The 19,932-nt window shown below is 45.7% G+C and overlaps 1 protein-coding gene across 7 annotated transcripts in view; it reads right to left on the minus strand.

The window, feature by feature from the left end:
* Nucleotides 1–14,486, minus strand: part of LOC119974848 (rab effector Noc2-like) — a 253,248-nt gene extending 238,762 nt beyond the window's left edge. For 5 of the 7 annotated variants that reach the window (XR_005462586.1, XR_005462585.1, XR_005462584.1 and 2 more), the window contains exon 1: nt 13,896–14,486. The gene's annotated coding sequence lies outside the window, so the exon portion shown is untranslated. The remainder of the gene's footprint in view (nt 1–13,895) is intronic. The other 2 variants (XM_038814148.1, XM_038814147.1) reach the window with 1 other exon arrangement.
* Nucleotides 14,487–19,932: the final 5,446 nt, after the last annotated feature.

The following is a 19,932-nucleotide window of genomic DNA, read 5'->3' on the forward strand; positions in this document are numbered from 1 at the left end:
TCGGGCTGGACACCTTGGCTGTACCAGTTCTCTAAGGTGAGGGGGTTAGATCCCATTGCCTTGGGGAGATTGTGGAAGTGCATATTAGAGTGAGACATAATGTGCAGACTTGCCAGAAGTGAGCCGCCCACAATGGGCAGGATTCACATCGCGACATCTCGCGGGATTGCGTTAGATCTCGTGAGGCATGGCAAGTAGAAGAGGATCTACCAGCCACACTGCACCGCACCTCCTTTTGGGCGTCTCGCAGCTGATAGATCACTACCATAGTGTTGGGATTGAGGGAAGTAGGGAGTCACGTGGGAGAATCTGGCATCTTTTGGGCAGGGACTAAATCATGGGCAGGATTCTCTGTATCAGAGACGAGTGTTCACACCAGTACTGAAGAGATGGACTTCTACAACAGCAAAATTGGCACTGCTCCCAGACCAATTCAACAACCGTTAATGGGCTAGAACTAGCTCCACGTGGAACACGATTGATTCCAATGACAAATGGTGGGATGGACTCTCCGTTTGGGAGACTGTTCCCAATCCGGCGTGAAAACTGTGGCGTTTTACGCCAGGAAAACTGGTGCAAAACGGCAACCGATTCCCTGTTCCGGAAGGGGCTCGCAACCAGGCAGCATGGAGCTCCCAGCTCTAGCTGCCGTTAAGGGAGCATTGCCAAGTCTGAGGCCGCGCATGCGCATGGTGGTCCCTCTCAGTCTCCTCTGCTCCAAGGAAAACAATCCAAATCTATCCAATCTCTCATCATAACTAAAACTCTCCAGTCCAGGCAACACCCTGGTAAATCTCCTCTGCATCCTTTCCAGTACTGTCACACCCCTCCTATAATGTGGATTCCAGAACTGTACACACTACACTAGCTGTGACCGAACAAATGTTTTATACAGTTCCAGCATAACCTCCCTGCTCTGAGACTCTATGCCTTGGCTAATAAAAGACAAGTATTCCATATGCCTTCTTAACTACCATATCCGCCTGCTTGGCTATCTTAAGGGACTGGTGTACATGCACACCAAGGTCTATCTGATCCTCGGTGCTTCCCAGGGTTCTGCCGTTTATCATGTATTCCCTTGCCTTGTTTGCCCTGCCCAAGTGCATCATCTCACACTTATCCAGATTGAATTCCATTTGCCACTGATCAGCCCATCTGACTAGTCCTTCTATATCCTCCTGTAATGAAAGGCTATCCTCCTCACGATTTACCACCCCACCAATTTCGTATCATCCGCAAACTTACTGATCAACCCTATTACAGTCATATCTAAATCATTCATATGAACCACAAACAGCAGGGGGCCCAACATTGATCCCTGCGGGACCCCACGGGACATGGGCATCCAGTCAGAAAAACATCCCTTGACCATCATCCTCTGCCACTCAGCCAATTTTGGAACCAATTTGCCAAATTTCCTTGCATCCTATGGCTCGTACCTTCACTATCGACCATGTGGGACCTTATCAGAAGCCTTGCTGAAGTCCAAGTAGACTACATCAAATATATTTCCCTCATCTACACACCTGGTCACCTCTTCTAAAATTTCAAACAAGTTGGTCAGACATGACCACCCTTAACAAAACTATGATGACTGTTCTTGAATAATCCCTGCCTCTCCAAATGCAGATTAATTCGGTCTCTCAGAATTGCTTCCAATAGTTTCCCCTCAACTGATGTTAGACTGATTGGCCTATAATTTCCTGGTTTATCCCTTCCTCCCTTCTTGAATAGTGATGCCACATCGGCTATCCTCCAGTCCTACAGCACCTCTCCAGTGGCCAGGGAGGAATTGAAAATTATTGCCAGCGCCTCTGCTATTTCCTCCCTAGCCTCAGTCAACAGCCGGGGATACATTTCATCTGGCCCTGGAGATGTGCCTACTTTTAAGCCTGCAAGACCACCTAGAACCTCCTCTCTATGTTAATCTCTTTAATTTTATTACAGTCCTTCTCCCTGATTTCAATATACACACTGCCCCTCTCATCAGTGAACACTGAAACAATGTATTCATTTAGAACCCTATTGGATCCACACACAAATTATCACTGTGGTCCTTAAATGGGCCCTACTCATTCCCTACTTATCATTTTACCCTTAATGTACTTGCAAAACATTTTAGGATTTTATTTTATTTTACCTGCCAGTACCCTTTCACGTCCCCTTTTTGCTCTCCTAATTTCCTATTTTAGTTCCCTCTTGCACATTCTATACACCTCTAGGGCTTCTGCTGTTTTGAGCCCTCGGTGTGGGTTTGGAAGATGCTGCCCAAGGAGCCTTGTTGACTGCGTCATCTCAGGTTGGATTGCCATAAGCCTCCCTTTTCCTCCTGATCCAATGCTGTATAACCTTCGATGTCCAGGATTCACTGGACTTGTTGGTCCCACCCTTTTTCTTGATTGGAACATGTTGGCCCTTGTTATAACCCTCACAGAGTTCACTACATCAGGACTATCAGATTCCCCGTGACTTCCACTGAATTTGAGCTTCCCCGGTAACAGGGGCGGGGCTTCTCCTTAACTGGATGCATGTTGTGGAGGGAGACCCTTCGGGGAGTGGAGATTATTGTATATCATAAATAAACCTAACCTTTGTTTTCTACCTGCTTGGTCAATGCATGTTACTTTAGCGGATTCCACACTGGCAACAAGAATAAAGTAGAGCTGCCATCAATGCCAGGTACTACACACCAGAGCCACTTCGTCTCGGCATAGAGAGGCCTCTCATCCATCCGCCGAAGTGCTGCATAGCGATAAGCTCGAACCGTGATGACCAGGGACGGTATGTCGAGCGCATTCAATACTTTTTTAGGGCCAATCGAATTGTTGTGGACAAATGGCAAACCAGGTGTTGTTAATGGCATGCAGTGGGCCTACTTCAACCTCATAAAAAGCCTCAGCCACCCAAATGGGCCAGATACATGGTCATTCGCCGCATTTGTAGCCTTAGAGAAAGGACATTTTGACCCAAATCTGCCTTTAATCGTCCGGTGATTCCAATTTCGTACAGCCACTCAGACCCAGACGGATTCAATCAGCGACTTCCTGCCTTCGCAAACTGTGAATTTGGTCCATGCTCAACGAGTTGTTGTGAGACCAGTTTGTGTGTGGAATCCGCAATGCCTACACGCAAAGAACACTGCTGGCTGCGACCGACTTGACTTTACAACGTGGAAATTTCCATCTCCAGAGAGAGCACGAGCAACGAGTCCAGGAGCTCTGAGGAATGGTGGTGCTGAACCTCAGTTGTTGAACAGCACGCTGCCCGGGTCCCACCCTAGAAGCAGAACTCCAGTGGGACACCCCCGCAGGGACACAGGTGGTCGCCGCCACCAAGGACCGGAACGTCGCAGAACACTCTCCCCCGACCGCAAAACCCAGAGTGTATTATTTCTTGTGTCTGATAAAGCTCATAGTCTTACAGTTGAAGTAGATGCTTTATTTCTGTGAGTTTGTTCTCTCTCCAGCGCTTAGACTATGTTACATCTGAGATGCCTTTTGATGCCCTGCTCACCAGCTGCTGTTCCTGTGAAGAGTGCTATTTCCTGTTTGTTTATGTATATATACACATCTCTGGTGCTCCCTCTAGTGGTTAATTAGTTGTAGTGTATTTACCTTAACCCCTTGTGTATATACAGTGATGCATATCACTACATCCCCCTTTCTTCTTGTCACATATTTTCTGTACTTTGTTAAAGAAAATTGTACAAAACAGGTCGATAAATGATGATATGTACAAAATGCGATGATATTGATGATTATACAAAGCCAATTAATATTTATGAGTTAATCTTAATAAAAAAAATTGAGTCCAAACTTTATGAATTTGTTTGGTTGAGTTGCTTTCTTCTTCTGTTGTTGAAGTGGTGATGTCGGTGTCATTTCTCTGTGAACATCGTCAGTGTTCTTGTGTTTAAGTAACCAAGAAGTCACCATGAGGTGTTCGAACGGTCAAATAACTTTGTTGTCTGATTTAGACTTTTTTGTTTCAATGCTTGTGGTAGCGATTCTGTTTGCCATCTTTGTTGTCTGACCTGGACATTTTTCTGTGCTTGCGGTATTGATTCTGTATGTAATCTTTGTTGTCTGACCTGGACTTTTTTCTGTGTTTGTGGTAGTGATTCTGTATGTCATCTGCCTTAAAAGCTGGTTTGCTTGTTTCTAGTGGAGCAAATGTGAATTTGTGGGATTCGTTGTCATGCCATGGTATGTTTGTACTCTTGTCTTTGGTTTAAACTGTGCTGTTACATTTTCCTTCATGTGCAGAGTTGTACCATGTCGTACAAGTTGTTGCTTCAGTGTTGTTGTTTTTGTCGTTTCTGTCTTTGTTGTTTTTGTTGACATACTTGTTGCTGTTTTTGTCGTGCTTGTTGTTTCTGTTTTTGTTGTTGTTCTTGTTGTTGTTGTTGTGTTTGTTGTTGCTGTTGTCTTTGTTATGTTTCTCGTTGTTGTGTTTGTTGTTGTGCTCCTCTTTTGGAGTCATGTCAGGTTCATTTGAACCATCATTGATTTCTTGGTGCTCCTCCTTTTGAGTCATTTCAGGTTCACTTGAATCATCATTGATTTCTTGGTGCTCCTCTTTTCGAGTCATTTCAGGTTCATTTGAATCATCTTTGGTTTCTTGGTGCTCCTCTTCTGGAGTCACAATCTTCAAGGTTTCATTTCCTTGTGGATAGGTTGGAGTGGATGAGGTTTTAATTGACGTGGTCTCACTGGACTCAAGAGTAGTTTTACTTTAATTGTTGAGTGCTTCTGTACATATGAGCTGAGATCTGTCAGTCTCGCTGTGATCTTGCACATCTTGTATGGGAATTGTGATTTCTTTGTCACCTTTCTCACATACAGTGGGTAGACATTCAGTGTCTTCTTGTTGGTTAAATGAGCTGGGTAGACTTTCATAGTCTTCTTCTGGTGGCTCAAATAAGCTGGATAGACTTTCATAGTCTTCTTGTTGTTCACGTAAGCTTGGTAGACTTTCATAGTCTGCTGCAGTTTGCTCAGATAAGGTGGATAGACCTTCATAGTCTTGTTCATGCATGGACTTCGCTATGGCGTCTTCAGCTGCTTCCATATTGGAGTTTGTCAATGAGTTCTCTGTGGAGTCTTTCATCGCTCTGTGTGTGGAGTCGTGCGGTGGTCTTGCTGTGGAGTCTTTCATCGCTCTCTGTGTGGAGTCGTGGAGTCGTGCAGTGGTCTCGCTGTGGAGTCGATCTGTGCTCTCTCAACGGAGTCGTTCAGTACTCGCTGTGTGGCATCATTTTCTTCTTGGGTATTTGACAGTTTGCTGTCATTGAATGTATCGACGATCCGCCATTGCGTCATGGTATTGGATTCATTTACCATGAGTAGAGTCGTGTTGAGCTTTTCAACTGTGGCGATGATGCTTTTATGATCATAATATCCGAATAGCTCAGCCATGTCTCAGTAGTATTCTTCTATAAACAAATCATCTTCTTTGGTTTTGGATTTGTCATTGTGCTCTTCACTTTGAGTGCTGCAAACTGCTTGTTCCATGGTGCTGTGGAGGTTATTTTCAACTTCTGGTTGAAGTTCAGGCATTGTTCTGTCTTTCGAGGTGAAAGAATTGTGTTTTGTAGTTTTAAAACTCTTATTTTCAATTTTCGGACATTTCCCCTTTAGGTGGGCGTGGTCGGGACCTCTTGACGTCATGACGCTCGTGACTTAAAGTGTAGGAATGGATTGCGCATGCGCAAATTGCTTTTCCTTTCCCGTGTGCTTTTTCGTAAACTGCGCATGTGCGATCCCCTCTTCGAGCTATTCAACTGCGCATGAGCAGCCAGAACGATCTGCGCCCAAACTTCTTTTTTCAATTGCGCATGCGTGGTTGCCGTTTCCTGCGCATGCGCAGACCTAGATTTGCATCTTTTGTTCCTGGGGAGTTTAAAATGTGCTCAGACGTCACTTTAACTTTGTCAGACCCGTGGAAAAGAACTTTTTTGACGTTTTTTTTCTTGTTAAAATTCTGTCTCGATAAAGCTCATAGTCTTACAATGAAATTAAATGAAAAATGAAAATCACTTATTGTCACGAGTAGGCTTCAATGAAGTTAATGTGAAAAGCCCCTAGTCGCCACATTCCGGCGCCTGTTCGGGGAGGCTGGTACGGGAATTGAACCGTGCTGCTGGCCTGCTTAAAAGCCAGCGATTTAGCCCAGTGTGTTAGTTTCTCTCTCCAGCGCTTAGACTATGTTACAACAGAGCTGCCTGTCTGTGTCCTGCTCACCAGCTGCTGTTCCTGTGAAGAGAGAGAGCTACTTCCTGTTTGTCTATGTCTATATACACATCTCTGGTGCTCCCTCTACTGGTTACTTAGCTGTAGTGTATGTACCTTAACCCCTTGTGTATATACAGTAATGCATATCACTATAAAGGGTACGGATTCCGCCAAGCGGCTGGTCATACACCTCGGAATGCAGCTGACCTAGGGAGGGCTCTCCGCCCTGCCAGTTGGGACCGCCGCCCCAGGGAGCAGGCCCAATACATGGTTGAAGAGGAGGCCTACCACTGGTAGCGTTGTGGGATTTTGTCTCAAGTCGCCCCATTCAGCTCTCGTTGCAGATGAATAGACATTCCATCCACATGGAGTTGGACACTGGTGCGGCTGTATCCATGGTCAGCAGACGCATCATCGTCCGTATTCGCTCCGGTCTCCAGCCACTGACCCTCCGGGACACCAAAACCCGCCTCGCTACATACACTGGAGAACTGCTGGCAATCGCGGATACCTCCATGGTCCCAGTAGAATACAGCACATGGCACCTGCCATTGGTGGTCGTCAATGGCAGAGACCCAGGTTTGTTGGAACGTGACTGGGCCATCTCAGGTTGTACTGGCAAAGGGTTTGCTGAGGTCCTCCGGCATTTCGAAGAGGCGGAGGTCTACCTCCTCAGGGAGAAAAGCATTTTCAATGCAACCGAGGTCACCTACCTGGGTTATCGTGTGGATCGTCATGGGTTACACCCCATGGAGGAAAAGGTAAAGGCCATCCGTCAGGCCCCGGTATCAAACAGACTAAAGAAACTATGCTCGTTTTTGGGCCCAGTAAATCACTATAGCAAGTTAATTCAAAACCTCACCACGGTCCTGGCCTCCCTCCAATAGCTGTTAAAGAAAGTTCAGTGATGGGAATAGTCCAAGGTCCAGGAAACGGCTTTTGTGTCCTTGAAGAGACAGCTGTCCTTCTCACGTCTACTGACCCACTTTGACCCGACCAAGCCACATTTGTTGACATGAGATCCTTCTCCCTCCGGGGCCGGGGCCGTCCTCGTCCACCATCGACAGGCTGCAGCAATCTTTTAACACACACGAGGTACCTAAGGTGCTGGTCTCGGGCAATGGGACAGCGTTAATGAGTGCAGAGCTTGGGGCATTCATGGGCAGCACGGCAGCAGTGGTTAGCACAATTGCTTCACAGCTCCAGGGTCCTGGGTTCGATTCCCGGCTTGGGTCACTGTCTGTGCAGAGTCTGCCCGTTCTCCCAGTGTCTGCGTGGGTTTCCTCCGGGCGCTCCGGTTTCCTCCCACAGTCCAAAGATGTGCAGGTTAGTTGGATTGGCCATGATAAATTTCCCTTAGTGTCCTCTATTGAATATGTGCTTCCCCAGTATGGGGGCGGAGCTTCCCCTCAACAGGGGATTAGATCACTAGTACAAAAACCCCGACCTGGCAGACCCTTTGGGAATGAAGATTATTGTATACCGTAAATAAACCTAACCTTTGTTTGCTACCTGCTTGGTCACTGCGTGCTACTTTACTGGATTCTATACCCCTGTACTCTCCCTATTTCCTTCTTGAGTGTGCCCCACTGTCCTGTCACAGATTTACCTACATGTGTCTGCTTTTAGTCCACCCTGGCCAAATCATACCTGATCTTATTCAAATCGACCTTCTTCGGTTTTGAACTTTGATCTCAGGCCAGTCCTTTTCCATAACAAATCTTGAATATAGTGGAGTTCTGATCACTGTCTGCTAAGTGCATTCCCACTGATACTTCAACCACTTGCCCAGCTTCGTTACCAAAATTTAAGTCCAGGACCACCCCGCACCCTCTCTTGTAGGCCCTTCTACATACTAGCTTAAAATGTTCTCCGTGGTGCATTTTAAGAATTCTGCTCCCTCTAAACCCTTCATACTATGGTTCCCCAGGATATAGTCCTGGAAATAAGATTTTTTTTCAAATTTCCAATTAAGGGGGAATTTAGAGTGGCCAATCCACCTACCCTGCACATCATTGGGTTGTGGGCGTGTGACCCATGCAGACACAGGGAGAATGTGTAAACTCCACACGGACAGTGAACCCGGCCCGGGATCGAATCCCGGTCCTCGGCGCCATGAGGCATCAGTGCTAGCCACTGTGCCACCGTGCTGCACTGTCCTGGAACCAAGGTGACCCCCAAATACTAGAACCATCTTCCTTAACTTAAGGGATGTGGTTAATTCCCAGGAACTCCCCTTCCCTGATGCTCTGTAATAACTGCATGTCAGACTCCAGCCCAAAACTCTGAACTGAAGTTTCTCAACCTGCAGACACTTATCAGAGATGTGGTTGTCCAGAATCTCAACACTGTCTCAAAACTCCCACACATCTTATCTGTACTCTAGTATCTGTAGTTAAAATCATTTAATCGACTATTTCCCATCTATAAACAACATAAATTAATGGTAAATTACAGATTCTTAGGTCTGAGATTGTCAAACGTCCCTAACTTGTTGTGACAATACTCACCAACCAATCACCTACCTGCTGCTCTGTGAGATCCCGCCTCGATTTTTAAAATTGATTTTATTTGATCCTGACATGGCTTCTTCCACTCTCCCACAGGTTTTTCTTGGAGCCTAATTTTATCTTGACTTCTCCACTCGCTCTCCCCTAATCACTGTCAACCAACTATTGCTTCCTAATTTGTTTTCTATTTTACACCCAGATTCGTAATACCGCCATGGCATTCCCAATGAGATTTTTCTATGATACAATCGTACGTAGTATGGGCTAATACTTAGTGACTAAGAAAGCTTTAGTACAGCTGCTTGGCTCATTGAAATGGTAACAATTATGACCATGCTCACTGCTTTGTTTAAATCAAAAAAACTGTATAAATTGTCCTGATGAGGTTTCGCTTAGTAATGAGTGACTTAGATAGTATATAGATTTTCTGTAAACTATTTATTTACACCATTTACAAAGACCTCATAGTAAGTACATAATTGTTCTCCAGCCACATACTTCTGTGTCTTGCTCTGTGGAAGCAAGGTCAGCTTAGCCAGATGTCATGCTTATATCATTAATATTAATTAACATAATCATGTGAAATTAACATAACCATTGTTCTACATCATCACCCCCCCCCCCCCCCAGCATAATCTCAAAATTGCTAAATTAACTCCCACCATCCCCCCCCACCATCCCCCCCCCCCCAAAGTCCCCCCCCCCCCCCCCCCCTCATAGATTGAGCCTGTCTGGTGCTTTTACGAATCTCCCTCATCTTAATAATAATAATCTTTATTAGTGTCACAAGTAGGCTTACATTAATACTGTGAAAATCCTCTAGTCGCCACACTGCGGCGCCTGTTCGGGTACACCGAGGGGGAATTCAGAATGTCCAAATTACCTAACAAGCACGTCTTTCGAGACTTGTGGGATGAAACCAGAGCGCCCGGAGGAAACCCACGCAGACATGGGGAGAACGTGCAGACTCCACACAGTGACCTAAGCTGGGATTCGAATCCGGGTCCCTGGCGCTGTGAAGCAACAGTGCTAACCACTGCACTACCTTGCCTTATCTTGAATATTCTTAGTTGAGTTCTGGCCTACGCTCGGTTCCAGGAATTGAGCCTCATTTCTGGGGGTGTTTGCAATGGGGACCATCTCATCAGTGTCTTCATGGTGATTGGAAAAAGATTGTCTCATTGTGGTTTCTAAAGGTATCAAAACCTTTCTGTTTCTTCGGAGAACCCGAAGCGGTGTTTGTATGAGGTATGATTGGGTTTGGTCTATGACTGTAATCTCCTGCTTAATGGTCTAATATCCACACCTTTTGCCCAGAATCCAATGGAGGTGGTGTTCTCGCTCTATTCCAGCGATTGTACAAGCTGGACTGTTTCTCTATATATTTGCACGTGATGCCTTACTTGGTCATGATCTTGTACGGCGGTGTTGGAGTGAGTTTATGTTGTAGTGAAGGAAGTTGGGTCTTAAGCCTTCTCCCCATCAGCAGTTGTGGGCAGCACGGTAGCACAGTGTGGACTATTGTCCAAGTTTGCCTCATCTGGAATACCATGGCTAGAGTAAGTGTGGTTCATAGCTTTTACCACAACCTCTCCAGTTGTGGTACGGAATCTGCTGATTTATTTTCAACGCAAGAGTAATAGTCAATGACTATGAGGTAGGTCTTTCCTGTGAAGTCAAACTGATCCACTCCTAGACATTGCCAATGTCTAGGCAGAAATACTGATGGCAGTAATCAGAGAATCAACAGTGCAGATGGAGGCCATTCGGCCCATCGAGTCTGCACCGGCTCTTGGAAAGAGCACTCTACCCGAGCCCATTACCCCATAATCCAGTAACCCCACCCAACACTAAGGGCAATTTTGGACACTAAGGGCAATTTAGCATGGCCAATCCACCTAACCTGCACATCTTTGGACTGTGGGGGGAAACCGGAGCACTCGGAGGAAACCCACGCAGACACGGGGAGAACGTGCAGACTCCACAAAGACAGTGACCCAGCAGTGAGTCGAACCTGGGACCCTGGAGCTGTGAAGCAATTGTGCTAACCACTATGCTACCGTGCTGCCATGTAATGGTTCCATTGGTTTTTGGCCATTGATGGCACAATCATAGCACATCAAAACAAATTATTCAGTGAATTTTGAAGATTACGGCAGCCAAGCTGATAGTCGTGCCCATGCTCTGCATTTGGTCATTGCCAAATGACCATCGTGGAATGTGCATTTATCTCAGGGATTACTAACCTGTCTTTGAAGACTGTGACTCCAGCCCCAGTTTTCAATTTAAATTCTGTTATGTATCGTTTGACTTCCAACTCTACAGACCAGAAATGATAGTTGGAATCTTTTATTTATTCCTGGTAAACGTCATCCTGGATGTCTTTATTTCCAATTTGCTGCACTTTGAAATGATTAGAACCTTGTTCCCACTCTCTTCTGTACATTCTGCTTCATGTCTGCATAAGCGTTTAAAATGTCTGGTCTTGCCACAGAGAAGCATTCGGCTTGCTCTGCTGGGTATTCTCCGTAACGACGCTGCCTTTTGCCGCCACATCTGGAACATTTTAAAATAGTTGGAAAGGTTCTTTCAGTCCCTTCAGCAATTTTGAGAGGCTTTTTCGTGGGTGGGGTTCATGACTTTGGGCCTACATACTGGATCAAGCCCTCCTAAGCCTCAATATCTTGACTCTGTTGACTCTGCTGTCTCATCTCCACTGGCCTTGCAAATTGTTCGGCCTTTCCCAATGTCAAAGTCTCCTTGGTTTGCAAAATGTCCAACAGCTCATTATTGAGCATGCCGACTATGTTAATGCTTTAAAACTCCATTGCTGCAACTTCTGGCAAGTCGATAAACGTTGATAATAAACTAATGAATGCATTTGTCCGGCCTCTGGCTCCTTTTGTTGAATCCCCTTTGGGTTAAGGCCCTCAAAACCTCCTCACAAGACACCAAGATCTCCTTGGCCCCTTGTCCCATCAGGACAACATCAGTTCTGGCCTCAAATGCAGATAAAGCGATAGAGGCCTGCCGTCCTATTCCTGTAAGCCTGAAGCTGTTCGGTATCTTTCAAACTCTCTCCTGCAGACCTCTATCATTGCCCTTGCTGTGAATGCTCAAAGTGTTGTAAGGACTGTGGAAGGGGTAGTGACTGTTCAATAGCTATGGACACAATGCAAGGTTCGCTGTCGCCTATCAAGATACATTTTCTTTTTGGCTTCCTTCATTGCAAGTCAAGCTGTTCCAAGGTCTTCACCCGTCGGTTACAATCTACAGTCTCAGCTTCTTAAACTGTAGCCTTCAGCACTGCCACTGTGTTTTGATGAGGTTTCACATACTCTCGGAGTGCCTTGGAGATAGTATATATTTTGGAAGCTATTTATTTACAGAACTCAAGGCAAGTACAATGTTCTCAGGACACAGACTGTTCTGTGTCTCGTTCTCTGGGCCTCTTGGTCATCTGACCCTGATGTCATGCTTACATCATGATTAACATCATTGCTTAATTAACACAACCATTAACCCTTTACTCTACGTGAACCTTGGCATTACGTGGCACCCTTAGCAAGTAATAAGCACAAGCTTTGATATACAAATATTGTATGTTCTGACGTATGATTCAGTTTTATATATTGAATTAGATTTATAATCTGGGTCACTGTTTACAACACAAGTTTCTTCCCATTTGGGTAATTCTGGCATTGAAAAGTCAAAATTCAATTGCCGAAGAAAATTCCAAATTAAAAAAAATCAATAATTTTGTCCTGATTCGCCAAAAAATGGCCCATATTAATATTGTACAAATTCAGTACACGTGTCATTTGAGTGCAGTATCAGTATAGGGCAAATATAATAGATTGCTTCCTCCCATTAAGCTTGCTCCTGAGCCTGGCCAAATTGTCTATTAACAGGTCCAAGGAGCAGGCAGTCAAGGAGGCCGTCGGGCCCAGCTGTCTTCCCCTCTACCATGGCTACATTCGTGGCCGGGTGGCCCTGAAAAGGGAGCACGCGGTGTCCACAGCCACATTTCAGGCCTTCCGCGACCGGTGGGCACAGTGGGGGTTGGGGTACACCATCACCCCCAGGAATGAATTACATTTCGATTTAATTAGTTGTCTCCTTTTGACATTTTGTTCCCTGTCATTTATTGGTTTTATGAAAAGAGGATAACAGACAGCTGCAGGTGCCATGTGAAAGGATGGGCAGCACGGTAGCACAGGGATTAGCACTGTTGCTTCACAGCACCAGGGTCCCGGGTTCGATTCCCAGTCTGTGCGGAGTCTGCACATTCTCCCCGTGTCTGCGTGGGTTTCCTCCGGGCGCTCCGGTTTCCTCCCACATGACCCGAAAGGCACGTTGTTAGGTGAAATGGACATTCTGAATTTTCTCTCAGTGTACCTGAAGAGGCGCCGGGGCGGCCAGGGGATTTTCACAGTAACTTCATTGCAGTGTTAAAGTAAACCTTCCTGTGACACTATAAAAGATTATTATTATCCTAAAGGTTGTTCAAACCAATGTAGGAACTGTCTGAAAATGTAAATATTGAACTTTGGGAACCTCCACACAACAAACACATGGAGGGGAGTCTAGGCATTGCATAAATGTTTAGGTGCTCCCTTTAACTCAGGGACACCTGGAACGAGTCCAATTCACAAGTTACATCAAAAATGGAAAAGACGTCAGTCAGCTTCCTACTGAAGATCCATTAAGAGCAGGATACGGAATTGCAAAGAGAAATAGCCTGAGCAAAGAGAGGAATTGACAGCGAAAATGCAGATCACCCCCCCCCCCCATGCACCCCGCATCCCCCCAGCCCCAATACACCCCGCCCCCAATGCACCCCGCATCCCCCAGCCCCAATGCAACCCGCAACCCCCAGCCCCAATACACCCCGCCCCCCAATACACCCCACCTCCCCCTGCCCCAATACACCCCCACCCCCAACTATTTAGGGGTTTAACTCTGTCAAAAGAGGGGATCGTGGAACCAGGCAAAAACTGCAGACTATTGCGAGGCCTCACCTCGGGAGTAAAGCTGCGCCTCAGCAGCAACTTTTCAGAAGCCCCTCCTCACCTCACCTTGGTACCAACCGGCGGGCAGAAGCCGCACAATATCCCGAGGCGGTGTGCACACCAAAGGGAAAGACACTCACCAGGGGAAGGGAAGAGAAGAGGGGTGGGGGGGGGAGTTGATGCACTGGCCCAGCGGCTGGACACGTATCCTTCCCGGCTGCAGAGACTCCACCGGCGCCGCTCAGCCCCTCAAGGGAGGGAGTTCAGCTGCTTCCCGGTCCGGCTCGGGGGCGGGAGCCCTGGGGAGCTGGGTGTTTGTCTGAAGTTGTCTTGTCAGAGACTCCACCTTCACCGAGCCGACTTCACTGCGCTCCCAATGGCCTGGCTCTTTGAGCCCGGCTGTGGGGCCACCGCCAAACTTTCCAGTCTCCAGAGTTTTAGTTGAGGAGGGCAGTCGATTCCCCCTCTCTCCATAATTCCTTCCAACTCAAAAACAATAGCGGGGACCCTTTAACGATCAGAGGTGCAGTGCTTTTGTTTTGCTTTGAAAACCATCATTTTAAAAATTGAAACAAGCTGAATTGTTGCATTTTGTGTTTGGAAATGTTGGCAAGAAGTGAGTAAAATCACCAATCCGAATGCCAAATGTGAATAGCACGTACAAGAGATTGTACCACAATGAAATGCACTACATATAAAAAGATTCACCAGGCCACCACTTTTGCTTTTTAGTTTATTGTTTGACAAGTTGGTGTCTTTGCCTCTCCCCACCCCCCTTCGCAGTTCCTGCGCCTCGCGCGCCATCTAGTGGCAGGTGTGTCCGGGAGCTCCGCGCCGCCCCGCCTCCTGCCATTGCTCCTTAAATACATCATCCAGCTCCATACAACACACACAAAAAAGGTGCTCCAAACTTACCTGGGGACAGTCAGTGCATTACGCACCATAACACTCAGTTCCGAGGTCCATTACCAGGTAGTAACCATCCAGATGTTGAAGTGTTGTTGAATTATCTGCAGGAAAGATACATTAGGGCCAAAAGCCCAAGGAGAGTGGGGTGGCACAGTGGTTAGCACTGCTGCCTCAGAGCCCCAGGGACCCCGGTTCAATACTGACCTTGGGTAACTGCGGGGAGTTTGTACATTCTCTGCGTGGGTTTCCTCCAGGCGCTCCGGTTTGCTCCAGAGCACCCTGTTTCCTCCCACAGTCCAAAGATGTGCAAATTAGGTGAATTGGCCATTCTAAATTTCCCCTTAATGTCCAAGAGGTTAATAATAATAATCTTTATTGTCACAAGTAGACTTACATTTACACTACAATGATGTTACTGTGAAAAGCCCCTCGTCACCACATTCCGGCGCCTGTTCGGGTACACGGAGGGAGAATTCAGAATGTCCAAATGACCTAACAGCACATCTTTCGAGGCTTGAGGGAGGAAACTGGAGCACCCGGAGGAAACCCACGCAGAGACAGAGAGAACGTGCAGACTCCATACAGACAGTGACCCAAGCCAGGAATCAAACCTGGGACCCTGGCGCTGTGAAGCAACAGTGCTAGCTACTGTGCTGCCCTCTAGTTACAGGGATAGGGTGGAGGATTGGGCCTAGATAGGGTGCTCATTCAGAGGGCCGACGTAGACTTGTGCCGAATGGCCTTGTGCACTGTAGGGATTCTATGAGAGCTATTTGGCTCCATCAAACTTTATCTGACCAATATTTTTAATATCCACTCTTGGGATGTGAGCGTTTCTGGAAAAGCTCCTTGAGCAGTGGTGATACGCTTGCATGTTGAACGCGAATGGAGGAAGCGCTCAAGGTACGAAGGCCATAGAATGTGCTCTGGATGGGGGACTTCAATGTTCATCGCCAAACGTAGCTCGGTAGCACCACTACTGACCAAGCTGGCCGAGTCCTAATGGTCATAGCTGCTAGACAGGGTCTGCAACAGGTGGTGAGGGAACCAATCAGAGAATAATCTACTTGACCTCATTCTAACCAATCTACCTGTCGCAGGTATATCTGTCCCTGCCAGTTTTGGTAGAAAGCATGTTTACTGCACAGAAAGAAGGCCTTCAGCCCATCGTGTCTGTGTCGGCCAACAAGCCTATCTATTCGAATCCCATTTTCCAGCAATTGGTCCATAGCGTTCAAATGTTTCTTAAATAATGTGAGGTTTCGGGCCCCTGCCACCCTTTGAAATGAATGAAAATCGCTTATTGTCACGAGTAGGCTTCAATGAAGTTACCGTGAAAAGCCCCTAGTCGCCACATTCCGGCGCCTGTCCGGGGAGGCTGGTACGGGAATCGAACCGTGCTGCTGACCCGCTTGGTCTGCTTTAAAAGCCAGCGATTTAGCCTTGTGAGCTAAACCAGCCCCTTTCAGGCAGTGAGTTCCAGATTCCCACCCCCTCTGGAGAAAAAGGTTTTCTTCAAATCCCTTCTAAATCTTGTGCTTATTATCTTAAATCTATGTCCCCTGGTTATTGACCCCTCTGCTAAGAGGAAAGGTTTATTTCTATCTATTCTATCTATGCCCCTCACAATTTGTACACCTCAATCAGGCCTCCCCTCATCCTTCCCTGCTCTAAGGAAAACCACCCCAGCATGTTCAGCCTCTCTTCATAGCTGAAATACCCCAGCCCAGGCAACACCCTGGTGAATCTCCTCTGCATCCTTTCCAGTGCAATCATATCTTTCCTATAGTGTGGCATCCAGAACTGCACACAGTAATCTTACTGTGGCCTAATGAGCATTTTATACAGCTCCGTCATAGCCTCCTTATTTTTACATAGAAACATCGAAAATAGAAGCAGGAGGAGGCCATTAGGCCCTTCAAGCCTGCTCCACCATTCATCATGATCATGGCTGATCATCAAGTTCAATACCCTGATCCCACCTTCCCCACATATCCCTTAATCCCTTTAGCTCCAAGAGCTGTATCTAATTCCTTCTTGAAATGACACAATGTTTTGGCCTCAACTACTTTCTGTCGTAGTGAATTCCACAGATTCTCCACCTTCTGGGTGAAGAAATTTCTTTTCACCTCAGTCCTAAAAGGTTTACCCCTTATCCTCAAACAATGACCCATGGGTCTCCCCCATGGGAACATTCTTTCTGAATCTACCCTGTCTAATTCTGTTAGAATTTTGTAAGTTTCTATGGACAATGTTGGTCAAGACGTGCAAATTGACATTGATGAAGAACACACACATATCTGAAATTTGGCACATTAAAATAAATTCAAACAGCTACACAGTAAAATATTAGCGTATAACTTTAATGGAAATATCCAGGAGTTGGTTTCGACTATTAACTAGAACCACAGTGTCATAGTAAAAGTAGAAGCAATTTAGCACATTATGCATGTGCCCATCTGTATGAAAGGCTTTCTGCTCAGTCCCCTTTCACTATGTCCTACAAATCTTTATTTTTCAGATATTTATCCCCTTTCACTATATCCTACAAATCTTTATTTTTCAGATATTTATCCACTTCATTTAAAAGCTATATGAAGACTATTTCTCCCAACTTAAAGAGGGATATACCTGAATTGGAGTCACTTCAGAGAAGGCTCACTAGGTTGATTCCTGGGGTGACAGAGTTGTCTCATGAAGGTAGGTTGAGCATGTTGGCCTTATATTCAATGGACTTAGAAGAATAAACAGAGATCTTATTGAAACATAAAAGATTCTGAGTGGACTTAACTAGGTTGATGCTGAGGGAATCTAGAAATAGTGGACATAGTTTCAAAATAAGGTGCCTCCCAATTAAGGCTGAGATGACGAGGAATTTCTTGTCTCAGAGGGTTGTTAGTCTTTGGAATTCCCTAGCCCCCACAGAGCAAGAGAGGCTTAGTCACTGAGTATATTCAATAAGAAGTCTTACAACACCAGGTTAAAGTCCTCAGAGGAAGGAGCAGTGCTCCAAAAGCTAGTGATTTGAAACAAACCTGTTGGACTTTAACCTGGTATTGTAAGACTTCTTACTGTGCTCACCCCAGTCCAACACCAGCATCTCCACATCACGAGTATATTCAAGGCTGAGTTAGATATATTTTTATCTACATGGGTTATTGGGGCAGGCAGGAAAGTGGAGTTAAGGCCACGATGAGATCAGCCATGATCTTACTGAATGGGGGAGCAGGTTTGATGGGTTAAATGGTCTACCTCTGCTCTTATTTCTTATGTTATTTCTGTCAGGGATTCCATATTTCAATAACTCTTAAGGATGAGATTTTCCAGCCACCCCTGTTGACAGGAGACCAATGGCAAGCCATCTCTGTCCCCAGAAAAAAAATCCCACCCAATGTGTCAAAAAAGAAAATTTCATAATTTGCCTTCTCTTTTTTTGATGTGGAGCATAAAGTTGCCCCCTTTACTTACCGACCCAATGCAAATATGTTTCCTTCTTTAAAAATCTTCAAAAATCTGAAAAGCTCCATCTCTTAAACCTTCATTGTTATAAGAGCTTCAGTTTCCCTAATCTCTCATAAATGAAGCCTCTCATCCCTGAATAATCCAATAAACCTTCTGTACCTTCTTCATGGTATTGACATCCTTCCTAAAATAACTTGTCATAAAGACTGAACGCAAGATACCAACAGTAACCCAATGAATGTTTTTGTTGATTTAATATTACATCTGTTTATATAATCTATGGTCTTATTCATAAAACATAGAATGCCATTCATTTTTTCTTTTGAAGTTTTATCAATTTGTCTCCTTTAAAGATTTGTGTGGCTGAATCCTCAAGACTTTCTGCTCCACTAGACTTTCATGGACACCTCCCTTCCATAGTCTGTTTCCCAAAATGTATTCATTCATTTCTTCACTTTCTGATGCTTTAGATTTCACCTGGAATCTATTATTTATCTACTCATCTGTAAGTCTATGTCTTCCTGAAGCCAATTACATTTCTCACCAGTTGCCAGTCCCTATTTTTATACCATCAGCAAACACTGATGTTCTGCCTTGATCCCAAATCCTGATGTATTTACAGGGCAGGGCAAATGATCCCAACAACAAACTCTCAGGATACACTTACAGAAATAAAAAAGCCATTTAACAGTCCTCAGATTCATTATGAAAGTAGAATCAGGCTGCCTTTCATTTTTGCAGTATGGTTATAAATCAGTTTTAAAAGTATAGCTTTTTCCAAAACAGTAAGTTTATGGGGTGGCGTAGGGGTAGTGGACGTGTAATCCAGAGGCCCAAGCTAATGTTCTGGGAACATGGGTTCAAAATCCAGGTGGCAGTTGGTGGAATTTAAAATCGATTTTCAGTAATGGGGACCATGAATTGTCCTCGATTGTCACAAAAACCCACATAGTTCACTATAGTGTCTATCACCCTTACTTGGTCTGACCTACATGTGACTCCAGGCCCACAGCAATGTGGCTGAGGTTATTCACGAAGGCCCCGCCTTCTCAGCCTTGCCCCTCGCCGGAGGCGTGTTGATCCTCAGGTTAAATCACCACCAGTCAGCTCTCCCCCCTCAAAGGGGAAAGCAACCTATGATCATCTGGGACCTTGGCGACTTCACTTTTTACCTTACCTAATGAGGTTGAATATTAATTGCTTTCTGAAATGGCCTAACAGGCCAATCAGTTCAAGGGCAATTAGGGATGGGCAACAAATGCTAGCCTTGTCAACAACACCCACACCGCATGATGGAAGAAACATTTTGAAAAGTTGGAAAATGTATAGAACATAGAACAGTACAGCACAGAACAGGCTCAATGTTGTGCCGAGCCATGATCACCCTACTCAAACCCACGTATCCACCCTATACCCGTAACCCAACAACCCCCCCAACCTTATTTTTATTAGGACACTATGGGCAATTTAGCATGGCCAATCCACCTAACCCGCACATCTTTGGACTGTGGGAGGAAACCGGAGCACCCGGAGGAAACCCACGCACACAGGGGGAGGACGTGCAGACTCCACACAGACAGTGACCCAGCCGGGAATCGAACCTGGGACCCTGGAGCTGTGAAGCATTTATGCTAACCACCATGCTACCCTGCTGCCCCCCCTATCTTTAGTGTGGTCAGAGCATGTATGCAAATCCTCAGCCTACAGGAACAGGCATAGCCGCACATATGTAATGCACACTTATCTAAAACAAATCAATTATTTCAAGTTCGTTTTTAAATCGCGAACTAGCCATTGACCTACTTT

This window comes from Scyliorhinus canicula, chromosome 12 (assembly GCF_902713615.1).
Source record: "Scyliorhinus canicula chromosome 12, sScyCan1.1, whole genome shotgun sequence".
In the NCBI taxonomy this organism is placed as follows: domain Eukaryota; kingdom Metazoa; phylum Chordata; class Chondrichthyes; order Carcharhiniformes; family Scyliorhinidae; genus Scyliorhinus; species Scyliorhinus canicula.